This window comes from Natrix helvetica, assembly GCF_964273705.1.
Source record: "Natrix helvetica genome assembly, chromosome: 3".
Classification (NCBI taxonomy): domain Eukaryota; kingdom Metazoa; phylum Chordata; class Lepidosauria; order Squamata; family Natricidae; genus Natrix; species Natrix helvetica.
Window position 1 is genome coordinate 48478732 of NC_138549.1, and position 21013 is coordinate 48499744.

At 42.0% G+C, this 21013-nt stretch overlaps 1 protein-coding gene across 4 annotated transcripts in view; it reads left to right on the forward strand.

Annotated features, from left to right (window-relative positions):
- Window positions 1–2010: 2010 nt before the first annotated feature.
- The window catches only part of CDKL5 (cyclin dependent kinase like 5), an 87561-nt gene continuing 68558 nt past the window's right edge, over window positions 2011–21013 (forward strand). For 2 of the 4 annotated variants that reach the window (XM_081948747.1, XM_081948750.1), the window contains exon 1: window positions 2011–2296. The gene's annotated coding sequence lies outside the window, so the exon portion shown is untranslated. Of the gene's footprint in view, window positions 2297–2535; window positions 2756–21013 lie in introns of those variants that run through there. The other 2 variants (XM_081948749.1, XM_081948748.1) reach the window with 2 other exon arrangements.

A 21013-nucleotide genomic window follows, 5' to 3' on the forward strand; every position in this document is an offset into this window, starting at 1 on the left:
TATGTAATGCTCTTTCCATCATCAATAAATCTTACTGTTCTGTTGCACAAAATTCTGATTATTAGCTATTTATCAGTTTTAACAATATGTACTGACTTGATTTTTTTGATGAATTGTATGATTTTAAGTTACATAATTTAAGAAAGCATTTGTGCTTAATTTTTCAAAAAATGTTTTGTATAATTTGTTATAATTTTATAGTTATTACAAATGTTGTATAATTTTGTATAATTTGTTAAATTCTACAAGCATCAAGATAACCCCAGATTGCCTTGACCTTTGTGACATGCACACATTTAAGCAGAGAAGTAAACTTGTATGTGAATTATACCAAGGTCTTAAGGAAATAAGCCTCCTGCTGAAGTTTTTGCAACTCCGTTTTCTAAATATAAACAATTGTAACAAATAGTAAGTAGGCATTTGGATTTTGTAGCATACTGCAGAATGATCATTTGGGCAGGTGTTTTTCTGCTAAATCTATGAATAAGTATAATCATTTTGTAGCTCTCAAAGAATAAGGTAATGTTTGTTTGTATGCTCATTTTTTTATTTTAAACTGAAGGAGCTGAACAAGAGCATTTGACAAAGACAAAAGTTAAGGTCATGGAAAGCTCTGGTTTAACTGGTTTTTGTGGAGTTAGCCACCATTAGTTGTTTTTGCACATTAAACCAAAATACCCATAATAGTTTACAAGCCACAACAGTTAAATTCTAACACTGAATGAACAATATTATTTAATACAACATATAACTGCATCTTCAGTTCCGACAAGGCCTTCTAGGATATGCTAAAGCATCTCCCTCCTAATGTAGTAGTTTTTTTTGCTACATTATTAATATAATGGCTTTCTTTGAAGGGATACGATCTTTGAGGGACATACTATTATTTTAATATGAGGAAATGTGAAATTGCTAAAGTATTAATGAAACTATGTAACTTGTTCCTAAAACTGTCTAGTTACTGAAAAATGGCCTGGGAACACCAACACTACTGTAAGCTAGTTGAGTAAATAAATGAAAATAATTATTGTTTCTTGTTCCAAAAGAATTATCAAGGACAAACCCAAGTATATACAACAAAGGTAACATTTTTTTTTGGCTTGGAAGTTCACATTTCACCTTTAAATGAGGTACCAGAGATATGCTGACCTTGAGCAAAATCTAAATTTCATTCCCTTTACCTTAAACTAAAATTCAATACATTTCAAATTCCAGTCTACAGCACTAAATATATATTTAATAAACTTCTCCCTCATCACCACATTGGAGGTCTTTGAACACCCTATTTAAAAAAAACCACCAGAGGCTGAATGCAGCTTTGGGTGTGGCTAGTTTAAGAGTCTCATTCATGGCCTGGGGATGAGATAAATTATACCTCATGATGATGCAGAAGAGAAATGTTTTCAATCTGTGCCATATTTGGTTAATGCAGAGACATAAGCCTTTCTAATTTTGACTGTAATCCTTCAGAGCACGAACACACATAAAAGAAATATATACCGTGCTTTGCAACTCGTACTGAAATTATATCCGTATCTATAAACAGCTATTTCTCATATAAATGGCTAGGCGGTTCTACAATCTTATTAGTCTATACCCTTCGTCTCCGCCCCTATTATAGCTGCTGCTTCGTCATGACAGCAGCCATCACCAATAGTGCAAGTGACAAATTCCTTATGCCTGAGGATCCACTAACACTTCGCCATCAACACTAGCTACAATTTCCCAGTGATTATTTTCTACCACTATCCTTCCCAAAACCCTCCACTTCCAGCCGCAGCCGCCAAACCCGTTTCTCCCCGACGGCTCCTTTCGGCGTTTGGAAGCCGTAAAGCCAACCGAGCCCGCGTATGCAATGCGGTGGGCGGGCCTAAATCCGCGTACAAGCGGGAGGACGGGATGGATGGAGAAGTGGGGGCGCTGCTAATGCCCGCCCATCTTCGGCCCACCATGCCGCAGGGGAAATGCATGTTCCTATTGGCTCTCTTTCGACAAAGGCGTGGCCTCTTCTTCCCTGCGCTTGTTTCCAATTGGCGATAGCTCGTGTCAGTGACCAAAAAAACAACAACCAAACAACAAGTTACCCAACTCAGCAACACCTCCCTCAAAGGTTTGCAAGCGGCAGCGAGTCTGAGCTAGGACTGGACGCGGGAGCGGAGAATCGAGGAGGCGAGAGCGGGAGGGAGGGAGGCGCCAGTGGGATTGTCGCGGGCGGACAACGAAATCAGCAGCGGCGGCAGGAGGAGCAGCGGAGGCGGCCGTGACTGAAGCGCATCGCGGATCGGTACGAGGCCCGGTGAGTCGCTGTAATCTGGGTACGGGGGCGTTGACTTGCTCCCGTCTGTCGGCCACCCTCCTGTCATTGCACTCTCCCTCCAGCCCTTGCTCCTTTGCTGTCATCCTTTCCCCCTCCTCCACCCACTTCCCTTAACCGCCCCTTTTAAATCCCACCCACACCCACCGCCCACCACCCTCGTACCGAGGCTGTCGCCCTTGAAGATGCCGCCTACTTCTTTGATGCGGCTCCCCCCGCGCCTCACACACGCATGCTCCCATCTGCCAGCCGCGGCTGTTACTCCCCACCTCTCCCCTCGCCTTGGTGCTCCCCTCGGTAGCTCGAACCCGCTTGGCGACCCCTCAGGTTCTCCTTCTTTTTCCACAAGGATTTTCCTCAAGTCTTTGCTTCGGGGGGTTTCTCCCCACGGTTATCACAGCCCATCTTCCCGCCCCCTCCCAGCAAGAGTCCGCAGCATAGGTGAGTGCCAGAGCTGACCAAATCTTGCATCCCTGAATAAATGGTCCTGAGAATTTTAAGAAGTGACCGGGTTCCCGTTGCAATGAATCTCTTCTGACTGCCAGCCTGCTTGACATTGTCCTGGCTTTAGCTTAAGAATCTAACTCAAACAGCTTTTCTTCCTTCTCAGCTGCTGGTCGCTTATTTGTATTCTTATGGTATGTCATATGTGTCTTCTGTTTGAGATGCTGTGCAGTTTAAACCCTGCCTCTTACCATGAGTTAGGAATGAGTAATTTTATGGATTTAGAGATCCAGCAGACATTTAAAAATGTGTTTCGTTGCCTATAGTGTTCATTAAAGCTGTAATCTGGGCTGCAAGATGTTCATCAAATTTATTTTCTGTCCTATTTTCTCTTATTTGCTGTAAATTCTTGCAAGATATAAGACTAAAAAAATCTCTGGGAATATTTATGCATGAAATAAAATTTTCATTTACTAGCTTCTTCTTCCTCTTCCTCAGTGAAAGAAATGATATAGACAGTTTTAGATCACTGACAGCTAATGTGATGGTAAAATCCTGGAAGTACCCTGGGGTGAAATTTGGATTTTCTTTAGAAAGATAGGTTTGGGGATTCCCCTCAGGATGCCATCACTTGATTTTGTTCTGAAGTGCAGCCTTCATGACTATCTCATTGTAGTCCATTAATACCTTCAAAATAAAGTATCTGTTTATTAGTTGTGCTATTTGAATTTAATTTTCCATCACCTATACTGCTATTTCTTCTGAAAGTGGCTGAATTTTACAGTAGAGTACATGTACATATCTGGTCTTGGACAATATATTACTAATTTGCTATACTGACTTAGTTAAAAGAATCCCTACTGTCATGTAAGCATTCTCAACCTATGCAATCACATCTAATATTACGATCATTTATTTATTTATTTATTATTTTAAAAAGTATTTTTTTAAAGTGTTTAATTGTTTGACAGGTAGTGCAATTAAATCTGAAGGTAATGAAGTAGAAAAAAAATTGAATATTAATTTTCAAATTTTCTTCCTTGGCCTCTCACGCCAAATATCTCAGGGCATGTTTTTTTTAAATCTGTATACTATATTTGAGTACAGTACACACACGTAGCTGCTGGCTAATGTCGAGGTTTGCCACCAAATGAAGCAGTTGAAATAAAATCAGTGTGTTATATAAGGTCTATGGAGAAGAGAATATAGTCAATGCAATCTACTTGTTTTTTCTTACCTTCATCTCCTACTTTCTTTGATTAGAAAACTAGAAAATGGAGCCAATTTTTAAATATAGCTTCTCTTAAATGGTTTTATTATTAAAAGAAAGAAAAGGTAATTTAAACTTTGTTCCCATGGTTTTGAAAGTAAAACACTTCTTGGCAGGATTTTGATTTGGAGTCACAGCACTAAGTATATGCCAAACTATCCTAACTTCTACATATATTAAGGAGGTAGCACAATCCTATTTGAACTTAATGGGATTTAAACATGTATAGAATTGCCCAGAAAATGTGTATAATTAAATTTCTTGTTATGCAAGATATAAATGTCAGTGCTCAGTATTAATTTTACAGAGAGGTATTCTGTAATTAATATTTGCATTTATGCATATGGATTGCATACTCTAATATAGGGTAAAAAATTTCATATACACTAGTTTTATCCCTAAAACAAACGTGAAGATCACTGCTTCCTTCTTCATGATAATAGTTGAGTTACTAATTTATTCCAGTTTTATATTCAGATTTGAAACAACTACCACCTCAGATACTTAACCTGCAACTTTAATTACCATAGCTATTTGATTAGTAAGATAAACATAGCAAGTCTGAATGCTATCTCCAAAATTTAATTTTGTGCTTAACATAATTAAGTGCAATCAATTCTCTAACATTGCAAATGAAAGTTCTTTGAAATCAGTGAAACAATTGTGTGGGATTTTGGGTGGACTGCACTGAATTTCATATTTATATTATTGTTCATTCATTTTTGAGGCTGTTCTAATTTTTCTGATGCCATAGTTTGTTATTCTTAAAATCTGTAAACATAAATTTTCTGTAGATAGAAGAATAAAAGTGAAATTGTTTTCTTTAATTATTAATGTAGTTTAATTACTGATTATTTCTATGCTTCAAAGTACATTTGTATGACTTGCTTTAAAACAGGAAGCTGTATTGAATTATGTTTATAATGATGAAAAACTCATACATGAATCATACCTTCTTCCATATGCCAAACTTGTAATAGAAGTTTTGAAGTTTTCTTATGATGGATATCTATGTTAAAGCATTTTATTTGTAACTTAATTAGAAGATGTTTGATTTATTTGGAACAACTTTTGTATTAATTTTATAGTTAAGATTTTATTTTTAAATTAGTATTTATAAAAGTAGAGGTTAATTCTGGGCATTTTTATTCTCTTTAATAAATTCTCCTTAGTTAGGTTATATACAGATTTATGCACTTAAAATGAAAAAGATTTCTTAATAATTACTGTATGTCTTTGAATTAACATTAAGATTTATTAGATTTAAGAAACAAATTTAGCAGAATTCTTTACTCATGTTAAAAACTTTCATAAACCATTAACAATATATTGTGTTTCTCATATAGGGATATTAAAATCAGTGCAGTTTTGTTCCTAGTTTTTATTGTTTAGCAAATAAAATACCTTTGTTACACCACACTTAAGTTTTTATGTGCAAACTAATCCTATGAAAGTACATTCACCCATTATTCTAATCTGAAGGAATTAATTCTAAGAAAGCATGTCTATGATGACAATCAATAGTTAGAAATGTTGGCTGAAAATACAGGTCATCCTAGGAAAATAATTTAACTTTTATGAACTGGCATTATGGGAAAAGTTATGGCACTGAGATATCTTAAGACTTCTCAGTTGATGGTGTTGAAGGCAGAAACTTCGTGTGACCATTACAGTAATTCTTTCTGTTAATGCATGAAAAAAGACTAGATAACTAGAAAAAATAGGCAGAATGAAAAGGCAAAAAACATTAAAGTTTTAAAACACAAAACAATCTGGAAATAAAAGTATGACTATTTTTTAATATATCAATCAATTGACTATGAAAGATCTATTAATCATCTTTGACTTTAAAACCCTTGACTTTACTAATAATATGGGGCATATTTTATAATGTTTGAAATCCATTTATTTAATATTCTATTATAATTATAATTATTTATTTAGTTTTTAAGGTCACCTATTTGGCAAGTAACTTTGGATAGCTTATATAGAATACACAGTACAAATAATAGAGCCAGAAGGGAAGAAAACATCTGAGGCACCCCACAGAACAGGGAGCTTGGGCTAAATCTCTCTCAACCAACACTGATTGGAACCACACCAGAGAAGAGGACAATTGCTGCAAAACAGTTGCCTCCCACTCCCGTCTCTTGAAATTGGTCCAGAGGTGTGACATGATTGGTGGTATTGAAAACTACTGATAAATCAAGGATGGTGAGAAGGAATGTACTTCTCCCATCCCGGTTTTGTCAGAGATACTTCACAGGTGGGATCAATTCTTTCTCTCTATTCTAATCAGCCCTGAAGCCTAAATGAAAAGCTAAATAATTCACTTCCTCCAGAGGTCTTTGATGCTGCAGTTCAACTATCTTTCCCATAACCTCTTGGAGGTTGATCAAAAATTATTTAGTACTGTTGGTTCTACTGAATATTTCCTGAAGAAGGGCTGTATTAATAAATTCACCACTGTCTGGTCCCATTCATTGTCATTTCCCTGGAGAACTTGTTAAACTCAGAGAAACATGGATCAACATACATGTGGCTACACTACTTCAAAACTTAAAAGGCTGAAACTTCTCCCAAATAATCAAGCCAGACTATACCTCAGTCAGGAAGAAGGAGCCTGTATAACTGGAGGATTTGAACAATGTTATACTTAAATGCCTAAGATGTATTTTAAAATGCAAGCCTTAAACAATTCATGAATTGTTAAACTGAGTCATAGGAAGGCAAAAAGGTAACTTTTCCAGTAGTATTTTTAGGGGGATTTACATGGTATCATATAAAATTACCATTTTACATCATGTAAAAAACCTACTATACTATGAACCTAAAGAAAAACTTTCAGTTATTTTTGTTTTAAAACATTGTTTAATAGTATTCAATAAATGATAATTGATCTTAATTTTCAGTATCTTTTTAAGCTTGCTTTATTGAAAGGCAGAATATTAAAAAAAACATTGTGCTATTGCTGAATTGGCAGCAGAATTTCCCAGATTTACAGTGTCTACTTCAGTATATTCATTGTCAACTGTCAACTGTACATACTTAATTTTATTGTATCTGATATATTTTGTATGAACTGTACACCGCCCCGAGTCCCTTTCGGGAGAGGGGGCGGTCTAGAAGCATTAAATTAAATTAAATTAAATTAAAATTTGATGGCTAGTTGCTGTGCTTGCCATTAGTTTGGTCATTACATTTAATTTTAGTACCATTTTTCACTGTAGTCCTTGATTTTCATTGTTCAAGCTTTCAGATCCTTGGCATTTTCAATTATTAGAGTGGTGTCATCAGTGTAGTGCAGGTTACTGATGTTTCTTCTTTCCATTTTAAAAGAACATTCATATTTCAATTCAGCTTTCTCAATATATATTCATCATATAGAATAATTGCAGGGAGAGTTTACAGCCTCTTCTTACTCCTTTGCTGACCTGGAATTGGTCTGTTTCACCATATTTCACCCAAATTATGGCTTTACATGAAGTCAGTGAGATATTCTGAGAGTCCAATTTTTCTAAGCACATTTCCTTTTCATGCACAAAACAACCAAAGTCCAACAAATGAAGTACAGACGGACTGTGTGTGTGCGCGCGCGTGCACATTCTTTGGCTTTCTCAATTATCCAGCATGCATCAGCAGTAATGGCTATGATTCCTTAGCCTTTTCTAAAACCAATTTGAACACCTGGCATTTCCTTTGCATGTACAGAAAATGTTGAATGATTGTAAGCATAATTTGCTAGCATATAAGAATATTGTGCAATTGTTTTCATACTGTTAAGTCTTCTTTTTTTAGTGTTGGTATATAGACCAACCTCTTCCAATCCATTTGCCACTATGTCATTTTTCAGATTGGCTGGCATAAATTAGAACTTTTACATACACTTATGCTTTTCCTTGCCATATTTCTATAGATATTCTATCAATTTCTGTAGTTTTCTGACTTTGTAATGACCAGAGTTCATCTTTTGGTACCAGAGGTTTTTATAACTAAGGAAAATTTTCTAAACCATCTTAGATGTTGACATTTCTATTGTACAGAATTTCACTACACTATTTGTTTGGTATTGTTTGACATTATTTGAATTAATTATTATATGATCTGTTGTGTCTTTTATTATAATTTGAAATTGGAACCTTATTTTTCTTTAGAGTAAAGATCTTTAAGATGTTTAGAAGGTGTTTCTTTTTTGTGTATGTGTCTGCTTCCATTTCCATTTATACTTTATTGCTTCCATCTTCAGTCTGTTTTACAGATGTGGTTATAATACTATCTTTTATCTCTTATTTTTTGCAAGTTCCTTCCTGAGAGTTTTGTTTTCTTGGCTTCTTGACAATTTTTACTGTTTTTCTGGCATCTGATTTCCTTTCTTCTATTCTTGGTCTCTTGTAATCTCTTTTCATATTCATCTTTAACAGCTACTTTGGTTTCATTCCAAAATTCTCTGATTCTCTATCAATGAGTTTAAGAACTGTAAAACGGTTCTTGATGTTCTTTTTGAAAATGGCAGATACATGTTTGGAGTTCATGTGTGGTTGCATTTCTTCTTCCACTGTAGCAACTTTGGTATCCCAGTTTCCAATCACAAGCAGCACATCTTTCTTGGATATTTTGTCACTTTCAGATTGACCCTGACCCTAAAACTAAACAATTTTATCTTCTTCTGCATCAGTGTTCTGAGATAATCTTTGATAACCATTATATTCAAGAATTTTCATAAAGTCTAAGTTCTATTATTGATTTGTACCGAGGAACTATCCTTGCTTATCCTTGAAAGTATCCATTACCAATCCAGTTCAATTAGGTGATGTCACAATGTCAATGTGTAGTTGATTTTACATGTTGAGCTTTCACATATTCATCTTTCTTATGTTTCATGTTTCCACTATCACTTCAGAATTTCTTTCCCTGCTTGACAGCATCAGCAACTGAACATCTCAAAAACATCTAGTAACATCATAAATATCATTAATATTTCAAAAGATCTTGAGTTCTTCCTCAGTAGCACATTGAGTTTCACTTAATATAATTTCCAAAATATATTGTCATCATTTTATATTTTTTGTCTATAAGTTTTTCTGTTAAAATATAATCATCATTTACTATTGCTTTCTCCCACACAGTATGAAATTACACCTTTACGTTGTTTGTAAAAGTGATATTCCATTTTCAGCATGTTCCTATATTGCTATTGACCAATATAGGTATCTGCTTGCTTTTAGTTGGGTAACTGTGATGATATTTATGCTATTGGTGACTCTAATGATATTATATATTCTTGACACACATTCCCGAGAATCTTTCCTAGGAATAGGACAATCATTACTCCAATGACAAAGCACAGTAGGACTTGAGAGAGGAGCAAAAGATTCTAGTTTTCAATGTTTCAGAACCTGGAGAGAGGTATTGGGGAGAAGTTGAGATTATATTCATTTATTAAGATGCAGTTCAGTAGTGAGAAATGAAAAATCACGCACTTTGGCATGAAAAACCAAATGTGCGGGTATAGAATAGATGGGACCTGGCTTAACTGTAGCAACTTTGAAGGGATCTACGTATCCTAGTGGGTAACCACTTAAGTATGAGCCAGCAGTGTGCTTCAGCTGCCAAAAAGGCAATGTAATCCTAGGCAGCATCAACAGAGGAGAGGGATAGTATCAAGATCAGAAGACGTGATAGTTCTGCTTTATATTGCATTAGTAAAGCCACACTTGAAATTCCACATATAGTTCTGGTTGCCACAATATAAACATGCTAAGACCCTAGAAAGAAAAGAGCAACAAAGATTATCATCAGTCTAGAGACTAAACTGTATGATGAATTATTAAGGGAACTAGGTATGTCTGGCCTAACAAAGAGAAGCATTAGTGTGACATGATAGCTGTCTTCCAGTACTTGAGGGGCAGTCACAGGGAGAAGGGAGTTGAAGCTTCTGAGGGCAGGATAAGAAGCAATGAAAGGAAGTTTGTTAAAGAGAGATCCAATCTAGAGCTATGAAGAAATGTCCTGACAGTGAGAACAATTAATCAATAAAACAGCATGTCTCTGGGACTTGTGAGTGCTCCATCACTAGAGATTGGACAGCCATTTGTATAGTATTAATAAGGTCTCCTGCCTTGGCTAGGGTGTTGGACTAGAGGACCTCCAAGGTCTCTTCCAACCCTATGATTCTACTTCTGTAATCACTTCCTTTTTAGCATTGAACCTACAGCAGTTTAGGGATTGCAACTATCATATAGTCAGACCATGTATAATTGACCGTGGGTTTTATTATAGATTTTAGTTGTTATTTATTATTTTATACTAGAAGTTTTAAGTGTGTATATACTGAATGCTTTTATTTGTTCTGGTCGCTGGTCTAAGACTGTAATCTTTACCTTTACCTTTATTTCGATTTTTATGCTGCCCCCTCTCCCCAAAGGGACTCGGGGCGGGTAATAATAAATTGTTGTTGTTGTTGTTGTCAACAGTATTATCCACAAATTAAAACACACATTTTTGGAAACTCATGAAGTCCTGTGACTTGTAAAAGGCTTTTAATTTTAATCTATCTGAACAATTTATTAAAATTGTTTCACATAAGTTAATATGAAAATAAGCTTGCCATACTACTTCAATCTTATTTATTTTGTGATGTTATCTCACTATATAATTTTTGCCATGTAGAGACATAAAAAAAAACACCCCAGACCCAGGAAATTACAATTAGCCTAACATCAATACCTGGGAAGATACTAGAAAAAATAATCAAAAAACAGATCTGTGAATATCTAGAAACAAAGTTATAACTAGTAGACAGCATGGGTTTGTTAAAAGTCCATGCCAAATTTCATTCTTTGACAGAGTGACTAAATTAGTAGACCAGCAAAATGCTGTGGACATACTTAAGACTTCAGCAAGGTATTCAACAAAGTGGATCACAACCTACTTTTTGGTAAATTAGAAAAATGTGGGATGGATAGCATCATCAACATATGGATTTGAGAACAAACTGTACTCAACAAGTAATCCTTAATGGTACTACATCTACCTGGAGGGGAATAAGCAGTGGGTGCCACAAGGTTCTGTCAAATGCCCAGTACTCTTCAATATCTTCATAAATAATTTAGATGAGGGAATAGAAGGGAAACTCATCAAATTTGCAGATGACACTAAGCTAGCAGGAATAGCCAACACCCCAGAAGATGCAAACTTAAGGTGAACTCGATTGCAGAAAATACTTCAGCAGCAGAGTGGTCAATGCCTGGAATGCACTACCTGACTCTGTGGTTTCTTCCCCAAACCTCCAAAACTTTAACCTTAGTCTGTCTACTGTTGACCTCACCCCATTCCTAAGAGATCTGTAAGGGGCGTGCATAAGTGCACCATCCCTGTTCTAATGTTCCTTTTTATTCGTATCAATTTCATGTATCCAAATTATGTTTATACTTATATATGTCATCTGATACATGCTTGACAAAATAAATAAAATAAAATAAAAATGATAAACTCAGGATCCCAAAGGATCTTGACAGACTTGAACAATGGGCCCTATCCAACAATATGAACTTTAATGTGGAGAAAACCAAGGCTTTACACCTAGGCAGGATAACCCAAAGGTACAAGTATAGATTAGGCGAAACCTGTCTCAAGAAACAGTAACTGAAAGGGAATTAAGTGGATAATCACTTAAACATGAGCTGGCAATGTGCAGCAGCAGCCAAAAAAGCTAATCCAATCCTTGGTTGTGTAAAGAGGCATAGACTCAAAATCATGTGAACTATTAGTACAACTTTATAAATCCTTAGTAAGACCACACCTGGAATACTGCATTCAGTTTTGGTCACCAAATTACAAAAAAGATGTTGAGACTTTGGAAAAAGTGCAAAGAACAACTAGGATGATTAAGGGCTTGGAGACAAAATACTACCTTGAAGAATGGTTGCAGGAATTGGGTATAGCCAGTCTAGAGAAAAGAAGGACTAGGGTGACATGATAGCAGTATTCCAATATTTGAAGGGCTTCCATAAGGAAGAGGGAGTCAAGTTATTTTCCAAAGCACCAGAGGGCAGGACAAGAAACAATGGGTGGGAAGTAATCAAGGAGAGAAGCAATCTGAAATTAAGGAAAACTTCCTAAAAAGGACAATTAACCAGTGGAACAACTTGCCTTCAGAAATTATAGGTGCTTCATCACTGGAAGGTTTTAAGAAAAAAATGGGCAGCCACTGGTCTGAAGTGGAATAGGGTCTCTTGCTTGAGCAGCCAGTTGAACTAGAAGATCCAGCTCTATTCTGATTAAACTTAAATAATTCTGTTTTGTTCTTTGTTTTCTGTTCTTTTTCACATTATAATCAGAGATGTTAGTACAAAGAACTTTTGTTACAGAGTCTGAATACTATTTGTTCTTCTTCAGTATACATACAGTACCAGCTCCTAAGAATATTTATCACAAAGTGGTTTTATCAGATTCATATGGTCCAGTATTTTGTATCATGATTTGATTATGACTTATTATGATCTATACCAGAAGACTGCAGGTCGATTTCTTGAATTATTAGGGATTGAAATGATTGCATGTTTATGTATCAAGATATGTTCTACCTATAATGCTTCTGAGATTATAAAAATATGATCTTATACCTTTAAAAAGCATTAATTAAATCCATTGGAAATGAAAATGAGATTTAATAAAGTTTCTGTTTAAGGCTATACACTGATATAAGTAATTGAATATATGTTGTCTCATGCTGTACTTATATATGTATGGCTGTTTTCACAAGATTAAACATAAATTCTTCTTCCTATTCCATTTCTCTGTTGAAATTGGGTTCTTTGATATTTATTTTTATGACATTTAATAAATTTTTACAACATTCTTTTCCTCATGAGTTTATACTTTTACAAGATAGTACTCCTTGCATTTGATAGTTTGTAGTTCTTATACTAATACTAGATTTTTGTACTTAATTTGTACTTATACACACAATGTAAATGTAAAAAAAAATAAAAGTAATATCTATAAGAAAAAGAAATATTGAGGCAATATTTTATTATTTAAATTTAAATAATGTCTGATATCTGTCCTTAATATTGACTCCTAGGTGTACCTAAGGAGTCAAAGCTGAGTTTTAAACATGTCTAGCTGGCCTCTTGTTATAACAGAGCTGTAGTACTTCTTTTCTTAAAAGGAATAGGAACATATAAATGACCATTATGCCTTTCCTCAATCATAAAAGCAAAACATCATCTTGTGCAGGACTCTCTGGAGGTAATCCATCCTAGCCTTGGCATAAGCATACACTGCTGCTGAGCTTCAATCTGATCTAAGATATCAACAGTCTGCTTCCTTGCTTCCAGTCTTTCTGAGGAATCCAACCTCTGGAGAAATTCCAAACAAACAAAAATTGCTTGGTTGCTGCACTTCATTTTCCTGTACACCGCTTGGAGAGTCCAAGCAATGGGTTAATTCAGTCTGCTTGCCCTTAGGACTGAGGAACTATTTTTCCTTAAGCCACACCTCCTCCTGGTGTGCTCAATCCCCCAGAATTCTTCCTCAGTCAGCCCGTTTGGACGTATTTAGTTAGAGCTCTGAGCTAAATTGATTCTTTTTTTGGCTTGGACTCTCTAATTGCGTTTAAAGTTTTTTCTCTAATATTCCCCAAACTCGTGAGACGTTTCTCTCTTCAATTCTGCGACTTTCTTCAGTAGAATCAGCACTTGAAGGCCAGGAGGTAAGCTGGAAGGTGGTGGGGGGTGCCCCTCAGCCGATCCTCTTGGGACGGCTTCGGAGGCCTGCCGCTTGTCGTTTAAAACGGTGCGGCTGCAGCGGCGAGGTTCCTAAGTCCCCAGGCCCCTCGTTTGTTATTTTCGTCGAAGTTTTTTCGCTCCCCGGCCTGCTAGAGGACCTCTGCCGCAGGGAGGAGTGGGCGATCGTCGCCATTGCGAGGCGCGTTCGCCCCTCGCTCTCCCTTAGCCCCACGCTGTTGCGGCGGCCATTTTTAGGCGCGAAAATAGCGCGCCCAGCCATGGCCGCCATTTTGCATCAGCCTCGTTGTCAGGAGGCCGCTGGAGGTGGCAGGGCCTAGCAAGGGTTTCTCGGGCTAGGATCGCCACCTTCGCCCTTTGTCTATTTTTGCGAGCGGCGCTGGTTCCTGTGCCATTCCAACGGTCATCATACCGGCTCAGGGAGGAGGCCTTAAGTAAGCGCAGGCCTAAAGATTTTTTCTATAGTCATTCTCCTCCCTGCTTCTCCTGCGGAGCCTTGCACCTCGGTGCAGGCCCCAATCCTACCCCTGGGCCTCCGACTGGTGTGAAACATGGGATGATTTCATAGTATTGATTTGATTAATTGTATATATGGCAATTTTAACGATCATTTCGTTTTGTTTCCCATTACAGCACCCAGTCTATATCTATCAAATCTGCCTTATCATAGCCTTGCTCCATCTTGTGTGGTCATTGACTATGGACCTGCCCAGTCCTCCCGATTCCCAAGACGCTAGGCCGAGCCTCTCGCAGGCCCCTAGCAAGGGTTCCTCCTCTTCGGGGAGTGGGGGTGCGGGCAAGAGTGGTGGGGGTAGCTCTGGGAAACAGCGTTCCAGAACCCCTTCGGTAGCTGAGGCCAAGGATGCTGAAAGGCGCCAGCGGGCCCTTGACAAGCAATTCGAGAAGGCCAGACGCCAGGCAGACAGGGTGCAGTCCCTTTCAGGAGCCCCTCCCTCCCGGGAAGATCTCCAGTCGGTCCTCGCCGAGGAGGTGGAATCCCAGGACCTATCCCCTAATAGGTCATTTGCAGAGCCGGCTTCCCCGGCCCCTTCTTGGGCCTGTGAACAGGTTCCTCCCCCTGGGGATGCTAGCATAGACGATATGCAGGGTGAGGCTTCACCCCCCCTAGAAGAGGGCTTGGATCCCGATTCTGACTCTGAGGAGTTATCGCCCCGCATGCAGGAGCTAATGGCCCGCGCCATTGCCAAGGGCATCACGGAGGCCATGAAATTTAAAAGTCCTACCGCAGCGGCCCCTAGGGGTCCCAAACCCGATCAGGCAGCTCCGCCCCCAAGCAAGCGTGCTCGCCATCCTTCCCTGGAATCCTCGGTGGTCAGCGAGGCCTCTGCCATTGAGGACCCTGACCCGGAGGTGCTAGGCCTCTCGGACGACGAGGACCTTCCCCCCGAAGCGCCCGCCTTTGCCGGTCTCTTCAAGCCCAGCCTTTTTAAATCGGTCCTTCACAAGGTCAAGGCTGCCACCAGGGTGGGGATCAAGCCCAAGCCGACCGCGCCGGCGGATGATGCCCCTCCGGCTAATCCCAATGCGGTCATGTTTGATGTGCCAGCGCCCCAGCAAGAGCTGGTTCCGGTCCCGGGGCTGTTCCTCGACTTAATCCAGCGCCAGTGGGCTCAGCCAGCCACGCAATCCTCTCCCAGTGGGGTAGATAGGAAGCTTTATACTATGGAGCCAGTGTTGGAGGACCTTCTGGCCCTTCCCACTGTCGACCCGCCCATCGCTGCGCTCACTTCCAACTCCTCGCTACCGGCCGACCTCCTGGAAGGCCTTAAGGCGGAGGACAAGAAGGCGGAAAAGGCGTGCCACAAGACCCATCTGGCGGCTGCCTGGGCCATCAGGGCTTCTTCTTCCGCTTCCTTTTTTAATAGGGCCTCTGTGATCTGGCTGCGCGAGCTCCTAACCAAGCTCCCGGCGGGTGACATCCGTCTCCACCAGGACGTGTCAAAAATAATCGCGGCCTCCCAGTATGCCGCTGACGCGTCCCTCAATGCCACCAAATTTGCCTCCAGGGCCCTCGGTTCTAACATAACTTCCCGTCGACTGATCTGGCTCCGACATTGGCAAGCGGACCAGAAAAACAAATGGAAACTGGCTTCCGCCCCCTTTAAGGGGTCCAAATTGTTTGGCGAGTCCCTGGATCCTCTCCTCATTGAGTCCAAGGACAAGAGGAAGATCCTACCTTCTCTAAATAAAAAGCAGGAACGTAAGGCCGCTCCCTACTCTAGGAGGCAGTCCTTTCGTGCCTCCGAGCCTTCCACCTCTGCCTCTTCCTTCTCTCCCTCTAATAGGTCCTTCGGCCAGCAGGGCGACAGGTCCCAAGACAGAGCGCCTTTTCGGGACAGAGGCAGGCAGCAGTTCGGCTTCTGCAAGTATAACCGCGGTGGGGCCTCCAACAGGCCGTTCCGTAAGTCAAAGTGACTGCCAGGGCTTGGCGCCCATCGGGGGTCGCCTCCAGCTGTTCGCCTCCCATTGGGCCCAGAACACCGAGGATGCTTGGGTTCTGCAGACAGTCAGGGAAGGCCTCTCCCTGGAATTCCTGTCCCTTCCCCCTCGGACCTTCATCCGGTGCCCTGTCCCGTCCTGCCCCCAAAAGAGGCAGCGTATGGACCAGGAAGTCCGTCATCTCCTAGACATCAGGGCCGTGGAACCAGTTCCCCAAGGCGAAGAGGGGAAGGGGTTTTACTCCATCCTCTTCTTGGTACCAAAGAATTCGGGGGGGTGGAGAGCCATCTTGGACCTCAAGAACCTCAACAGGCATATCGCCTACCGGAGGTTCAAGATGCAGTCTCTGCAGTCCATTCTGGCGGGGATTCGACAGGGAGATCTTCTCACATCTATAGATCTCAAAGAGGCATACCTCCACATCCCCATCCGTCCTCAGCACAGGAAGTTCCTGCGCTTCTATTATGCGGGTCGCCACTTCCAGTACAAAGCTCTTCCATTCGGCCTCTCGTCCGCTCCTCGGACGTTTACCAAAGTGCTGGCGGTAGTGGCGGCTCAGCTAAGACGCAGGCCCATAAGGCTCCAGTGCTACCTGGACGACATCCTGATCCAGTCGTCGTCCAGGCAGCAGGCCCTTCGGGATCTCCAAACCACTATGAGATCCCTCAGAAATCACGGCTTCTCTCTAAACATAGAGAAGAGCCATCTCACTCCAACCAACAGACTTGTACACCTGGGGGCGGTGATAGATACCAACTTGTGCAGGGTTTTCCTTTCCCGAGACAGGTTGACCGGTCTAAGGTCCATGACCCACAAGGTGTTGAGCTTGAGGCAGGCTCCAGTGGTCCTTCTGTCGCAGCTGCTGGGAAAAATGATCTCCTGCATTTCCATCGTGCCGTGGGCCCGCCTGCATTCCAGGTCTCTTCAGTGGCTGCTGCTGCCGCACCAGAGGGCATCCAGGAGCAATTCTACCAGGCCGATTCGAGTTCCCCCGGACGTGAAGAGGTCTCTCCGCTGGTGGGTGTCTCCGGCCATCCTCAAGGGCCACCTATTCAAGGAACCCGAGAGGTTGATCATCACCACAGACGCCAGCCTCTCCGGCTGGGGAGCCCACATGGGGTCCCTGGTTGTTCAGGGCAAGTGGTCCCAAGTGGAATCCAGCTACAGCATCAACCTGCTGGAACTGAGAGCTGCTCGCCTGGCCCTGCGCCATTTCAGCCGGTCCATCCATCGTCAACATGTGCTTCTGATGACGGACAATGTGGCCACCAAGGCCCACATCAACCGCCAGGGCGGCACCAGATCCAGAGCACTGATGAGAGAGGCGGAGTCCCTGGGACGCTGGGCGGAGCGCCATCTGGAATCCCTTCGCTCCGACCATATCTCCGGAGTGGACAACACACAGGCCGACTGGCTGAGCAGGACGACCATAGATCCTGCGGAGTGGAAACTGGACCCTCGCCTGTTCCACCAGATGTCCGACAGATTCGGGACTCCGGCCGTAGACCTGTTTGCGTCCAGGGACAACAAGCAGCTCGACCGCTTCTACTCCCGGTTCTTCACCCCGGGGGCGGAGGGGACAGACGCACTGCGTTGCAAGTGGCCCCGCGAGCTACTGTATGCCTTCCCTCCCCTGCCTCTCCTTCCTCAATTCATCTCCAAAGTCATCGCAGAGGGAGCAGAGGTCCTTCTCGTGGCCCCGCATTGGCCCCGCAGGTCGTGGTTTGCCGACCTTGTCCACCTGTCGGTGTCTCCTCCGTGGCGCATTCCTCCGGACCAGATCTCCCTCAGCCAGGGGGCCGTGATTCACCCAGAGCCCCAGTGGCTCCAGTTGGCCGTCTGGCACTTGAGGGGAACCAACTAAAAGACCAAGGCCTGTCGGAGGAGGTAGTGAACACCATTCAGGCGGCTAGACGCCCTTCAACCACTAGGATTTATGATGCGTCCTGGGCCGCCTTCGCCAAGTGGTGTGAGGAGCTGCTCATCGAGCCGACGACCGCGCCTGTTCCCAGAGTGCTTGACTTCCTTCAAGCGGGACTCAACAAGGGCCTGGCCCCGAACACCCTTCGGCGCCAAGTGGCGGCTTTGTCTACTGTCTGGTCGGGCGACCACCTTTTGCCTCTCAGCAAAATCCCGAAGGTGCGTTTTTTCCTCAAGGGCGCTTCTAACCTTCGCCCTCCCACCGTTCATCGCTATCCTACTTGGCAGCTGTCCGTGGTCCTGCGGGCCCTCTCTGGCCCTCCATTCGAGCCTTTACGCACTACTTCTCTTCGATTCCTGACGCTGAAGACGGCCTTCTTGATTGCCATCACGTCAGCTCGCCGGATTTCGGAGCTGGCGGCTCTCTCTGTTCGCCAGGATCTGTGCGTCATCCACCCTGACAGGGTCATTTTGAGGCTGGACCCGACCTTTACCCCCAAAGTAAACTCATGGTTCCATAGAGCGCAAGACATTGTGTTGCCAAATTTTTGTCCTCATCCGTCGCATCCCAGAGAGCGATCCTGGCACAATCTTGATGTCAGGAGGGCCCTGAAGGTCTACATCGCTCGTACTGCGGAATTCAGGAAGTCAGAGGCTCTTTTCCTCTCCTTCCAGCCCGGTTCCCTAGGGAAGAAGGTCACTTCCTCCACAATTGGCAGGTGGCTTCGCGCTTGCATTGCGACTGCCTATGAAAGTCAATCCAAGGCCGTTCCGCGCGGCATCACTGCACACTCCACACGAAGTGCTGCTACTTCAGCGGCCTGGGCCACCCAGGCCTCGATCCTGGACATCTGCAGGGCCGCTACGTGGTCCTCTCCTTCTCCATTTGTGCGACACTATAAACTGGACATTTTCGCCTCGGCTGAGGCGTCTTTCGGCAGGCGTGTGCTCCAGGCGGTTGTGTCAGAGACCGAATCCCGGGAGCCTTCTTCTGCCCACCCAGATGGACAATAACTTTGGTATGTCCCATTGCTTGGACTCTCCAAGCGGTGTACAGGAAAATGACCATTGGCTTACCTGAAGGGTCCTTTTCTGTACACCGCGGGAGAGTCCAACCCACCCTGGCTTTCAAGGCCGGGATTCGGGTTCCTCGTGTCAACAGTACATCATCTTGGACGCTTCGCTCCGTCCGCACGAACTGACTCCTTCTAAGAATTCTGGGGGATTGAGCACACCAGGAGGAGGTGTGGCTTAAGGAAAAATAGTTCCTCAGTCCTAAGGGCAAGCAGACTGAATTAACCCATTGCTTGGACTCTCCCGCGGTGTACAGAAAAGGACCCTTCAGGTAAGCCAATGGTCATTTTCCTATAGTTGAGTTTACTCCCCCGGATGCTTCCCCAGATATCTCCATATGTCAGCTCAAATGAGGATGAACCAGTTCCGGGCATGTCTGGAGGTGAACTGATCAATGGCTCCAAACAGCTATCTGAGAGGAATTTGGCTGAAGCACAGCTGCAGCAGGAGAACCCTGAGACTTCAGGTAGGGAAGGCACACAGCTGCAGTCAGTCAGCGATGAGGAAGTGGAACTGCCTTCTGTACTTAATCTGAGAATACATAGGGCAGAGCGAAGGCAGCTCTATTACTTCTGAGGAGGCAGCCACACCTTTCTTGATGGACTCCACCAAAAGCTGGCTATTTAGCATAGCAGACCAATGGAAACAATGAAATTTAGTCATCTTTAAACTACCAACCATTCTTGAAATTCAGGTAACGTATTCAGATACTTAGATAATGAAAAGTCTGTCTTCTGACAATCAACTTGTCTGAAAAATATATTGTCTGCAAATTATGAATGTGGAAATTAAAAGTTTTCCTTTAGTTTTAAATACTTTTGTGCATAATTGCATATACAACACCAAATAACAATGCGCTTGTCCTTGAGATCTCCTAATCTTGTCATCTCTTTTTACTCTTATTACAGAATAGTTACTAAACCCATTAAAATGTGTTCATATTATTTCCTTCCACTTAGTGCATCAGTTCTGGTTCAAATTTACATATTTATGTAAAATATTATATAGCCACCCATCTTAAAACAATTTCTGAATGGTTTATAGCCAGTAAAATGATATGTACAATCATAAAACCAGCAGTAATAAAACTTTTAAAAATCCTTTAAAAACTGATGCCACAACTATATTTTCAGCAATAATAAAAGTAAAAAATACTGATGCCACAACTATATTTCCCTGATGCAACCCACATTTTCATCTCACTCCGAATTCATCATGGCTCATTGCTTGGGACAAGAATCAAGTCCTGAGTGCTGTCCAGAAGGGTAAAGAGGTAGGAGCAAGTAGGACCTCGGGTGTGGGGAAGACAGTGTTTCATACAGCAGGGGTAATAATTACCATTAACACCCAGAGGAAAACTGGGAGCCAGTGCAATTTGCACAAGGTATTATATGAGCAAAAACTAGGGGCAAAAACACTGCACACTGGTGCTGTGATATATAAGAATGACTTTGAGAGATGGGAGGAATTGACACAAAATACACAATGATCAGATAAGAGGCAGCTGAATCCACAGAAGGACTGTGGGAGGGGAAACATCTTAGGAAGGACCTTCCCTAGTTTCTTGGACTGTAAATGTGAGGGTGTGTGTGAAAGACTTGCATGAGTCTGTTAATGTAACCTCATAATGTAACCTCAATAAAGTTAGAGCCACAGTGTGGCTTGTCTGGTTTATCTTGTCTGGCTTACCTTGCTAGGTTAACAGCTGCAGTTCCAGGTGGTCTTCAAGTCTAGCCCTATGTAGAGTACATTGCAGTAATTCAAAGGGGAAGTGACCAAGGT